This window comes from Mustela nivalis (assembly GCF_964662115.1).
Source record: "Mustela nivalis genome assembly, chromosome: 7".
Lineage (NCBI taxonomy): Eukaryota > Metazoa > Chordata > Mammalia > Carnivora > Mustelidae > Mustela > Mustela nivalis.
In genome coordinates this window covers 9,860,450-9,864,631 of record NC_139026.1, presented here as the reverse complement: position 1 = coordinate 9,864,631, position 4,182 = coordinate 9,860,450, and positions in this window count along the sequence as shown.

Genomic DNA, 4,182 nt, shown 5'->3' with positions numbered 1-4,182 from the left:
AAATGACAGACAGTAACAAGTGTTGGCCAGGATGCAGAGAAATGAGAATGCTCCTCCATTGCGGATAGGAATGCAAAAAAAAAAAAAAAAAAAAAAAGTGCAGCCACTTTGGAAAAGAGTTTAGCAGGTTTTCAAAAAGTTAAATATAGAGTTCCCAGATGATTCAGCCATTTTCACCTCAGGTATAAAATATCCAAGAGAATCAAAAATATATCTGCCCACACAGAGACTTACACGTGATGTCCATCACAGCGTTATTCACAAGAGCCCAAACGTGGAAACAAACCTAAATGTCCATCAGCTGATGCATGAACAAAATGTGCATATTCCTGCAATTAAATATTATCCAGCCACAAAAAGGAATGAAGTCCTGACACCTGCTACAACATGAATGAACCTGGGAGACGTTATGTGGTGTGAAAGAAGCCAGACATATTTTGATTCCATTTATTTTTTTAAGAGTTCATTTATTTAGAAAGAGTAGGGGAGGGGAGTGGGGAGCTGGAGGAAAAGAGGGAGAAAGAATCGCAAGCAGATTCCGCTCTCAGCACAGAGCCCGATGTAGGACTCTATCTCACAACCCTGAGATCATGACGTGAGCAGAAATCAAGAGTTGGATGCTTAACCGGCTGTGCCACCCAGACGTCTCTGGTTGATTCCATTTATATGAAATGTCCAGCAGAAGCAAATCCATAGAGACAGGAGGTGACAAGTGTTTGTCAAGTGTTGGGAGTGGGGATGATAATGAATGATTACTACTGGGTATGGAGTTTCTTTGGGGAGTGATAATAATAATTGGGAATTAGATAGTGGTACTGATTTTACACCTTTGTAAATATGCTAAAAAGCCACTAAACTGTACACTTTAAACTGGCGAGCTTTATGGCATGTGAATTATATCGCAGCATCTAATTTTTTAATAACATTTTAGTGTCGAGCTACAATAAGATCAAAAAGAACTGAAATTAAATAAGATCTAAATAAATCGAGGGACATGTCATGTTTATGGACTGGAAGACTCAATATTGTAAACATATCAACTCTTCTCTAATTACAGATTCAGTTGAATCCCAATCAAAATCCCAGAAGCTGAAATTAGCATGCTGATTCTCCAACTTACACGGAGATGCAAAGAAATAGCCATGATATAAAATACAAAAATAAAGGACAGGGGCGCCTGGGTGGCTCAGTGGGCTAAGCCACTGCCTTCGGCTCAGGTCATGATCTCAGGGTCCTGGGATCGAGCCCCACATCGGGCTCTCTGCTCAGCAGGAAGCCTGCTTCCTCCTCTCTCTCTGCCTGCCTCTCTGCCTACTTGTGATCTCTCTCTCTCTCTGTCAAATAAATAAATAATCTTTTTAAAAAAATGTAGACATTGTGGTGTTGCTATAAGAATAGATAAACAGATTAATGGTACAGAATAGAGTCCAAAAACAACACACACCAGATCTATGACAGAATGACACCACAGTGTGGTGAAGAAGGATGATCTTTTTAGTAAATAGTGCTGGGTCAACTGGGCAGGACTGGGAAAAACGTGCGTGTGTGTGTGTGAGAGAGAGAGAGAGAGAGAGAGAGAGAGAAAGAAATCTCCCTCTGCCTTCCTCCTATAAAGATATATGTCGTTGGGGCACGTGGGTGGCTCAGTAGGTTAAGTGTGTGCTTTCAGCTCAGGGCATTACCTCGGGGTCCTGGGATCGAGTTCCACATTGGGCTCCCTGTTCAGAGGGGAGCCTGCTTCTCCCTCTGCCCCACCCCCACTCACAAAAATAAGTAAATAAAACCTTTAAAAAAGGGTACATGTGGTTGTGTTTAAGACCCAACTAGATAAGCCAGGATAATCTCCCTATCTCAAAATCCTTAACTTAATCACATCTGCAAACACACTGCAAGGGTTGGGGTGGGCACATCTTTGGGAGCCCATTTTTTGCCTACCACAATCCCTACCTCACACCATAAACAGAAATAAATTCCATACTTAAATGTGAAAGATTAAAACAATAAAGCCTTAGAAGAAAATACAAGAGCACATCTTCATCACCTTGGAGCAGACAAAGTTCTCTTAAACCAAAAACAAAAGCACTAACCATTAAAAATAAAAACGCCATATGTAGGTGTAAATGGACGATACTAAAATTAAGAAATATGTTCAGGGCACCTGGGTGGCTCAGTGGGTTGGGCCTCTGCTTTCAGCTCAGGTCATGATCCCAGGATCCTGGGATTGAGCCCTGTGTCGGGCTCTCCACTCAGCAGCGAGTCTGCTTCTCCTTCTCCCTCTGTGATCTCTCTCGCTTTCGCTCTCTTGCAAATAAACAAATAAAATCTTTAAAAAAAAGAAGAAGAAGAAGAAGAGTTAAAAGACAACCCACAAAGTGGGGGAGGATATTTACAATATACACATACAACAAAAAACTCTACTTTATATATATACGTATAAATATAAATATGTGTGTGTGTGTATACAAAGCTCTTACAAATCAATATGAGAAAGGCAGACATCACAATAGAAACATAAGCAAAAGACTTAAACAGATAAAAGAGAATACCCAGATGGCCAGTAAATGCATGGAAAGGGGCTCAACCTCATTAGTCATCAGGGAAATACAGACTAAAACCACGAGGCAACAGCACTGTACACCTACCAGAATGGCCACAATGAAAAAGGTCAAAAATGCAAGTTAGGGAGGATGTTGAGTAATCAGAACTGGTGGGAACGTAAATTGCTTGCTACCATCACCTTAGAAAATCTTTAGGGCAGCTTCTGCTGTAACAAAACATTAGCAGACCTTTGACCCAGCAGGTCTGTCCCTAGGTATACACCCAACATACTCACCAAAAGACACATAGCACTCTAGAATACTAATAGCAACACTGTAACAGGCAAAACCTATAAACTCTCCGAATGTCCATCAATGGTAGAATAGATAAAATGCGGGCACCTGGGTGCCTCAGTCGGTTAAGTGTCCAACTCTTAATCTCAGCTCAGGTCTTGATCTCAGGGTCACGAGTTCAAGCCCCATGTTAGATGTGAACTTACTTAAAAAGAGAGAGAATGGGGCTCCTGGGTGGCTCAGTCCTTAAGGGTCTGCCTTCAACTCAGGTCATGGTCCCAGGATCCTGGGATCAAGCCCCACTTTGGGCTCCCTGCTCAGCGGGGAATCTGCTTTTCCCTCTCCCTCTGCCTCTCCCCCTGCTTGTACTCTCTCTCCCTCTGTCTCTGTCTTAAAAAAAAAAAAAAAGAAAGAAAGAAAGAAAAGAAAGAGAGAGAGAAAACTGTAGAATAGATAAAATAAAGTGTGGTATATTCGCACACTGGAGGACCACACAGCAATGTGAGCAAATAGTGTACAAGCATAGCGACAACACGGAGGGGTCCCACAAACATGGTATTGAGCAAGAGAAGCTAAAGACAAAAGAGGATATGATTCTATTCACACAGAGAACAAAAATAGGTCAAAATTTAAGAGGTCAGGACAGTGGTTCCCTTTGTGGGGAGTTGCAAGGGGCACAGAGTTCATGAGGGGCTGGTGGCGTTCAGTGTCTTGTTTTAAATTATTATTTTTAGTTTTTTAAAGGTTTTATTTATTTGAGAGAGAGAGAGAGAGTACCAGTGGGGACAGGGTGCAGGGCGGTGGGGGGAGAGGGAGAAGCAGGCTTCCCGCTGAGCAGGGAGCCTGATGTGGGGCTCGATCCCAGGACCCTGGGATCATGACCTGAGCTGGAGGCAGACTTAACAGAATGAGCCACCCAGGTGCCTTTGTTATTTTTTATTTTTTAAAAGTAGGCTCCGTGACCAACATGGGGCTTGAACTCACGAGATCAAGATTTGCTGTTTGGGGCACCTGGATGGCTCAGTCCATTAGACGTCTGCCTTCGGCTCAGGTCATGATCTCGGGATCCTGGGATCAAGCCCCACATCAGGCTCCCTGCTCAGCAGGAAGCATGCTTCTCCCTCTCCCTCTGCTGCTCCCCCAGCTTGTGCTCTCTGGCTCTCTCTCTCTCTGTCAAATACATAAATAAAATCTTTAAAAAAAAAAAAAAAGAAAAAAGAAAGAAAAAAGTTCACATGTTCTACCAACTGAGCCAGTCAGGTGCCCCTCCATGTCTTTATGTGGGTGCTGGCTGCTTGTCAAGTTCAGTCTGTATACACTTACGAGTTTTGCATGTATATGTAGAGATATA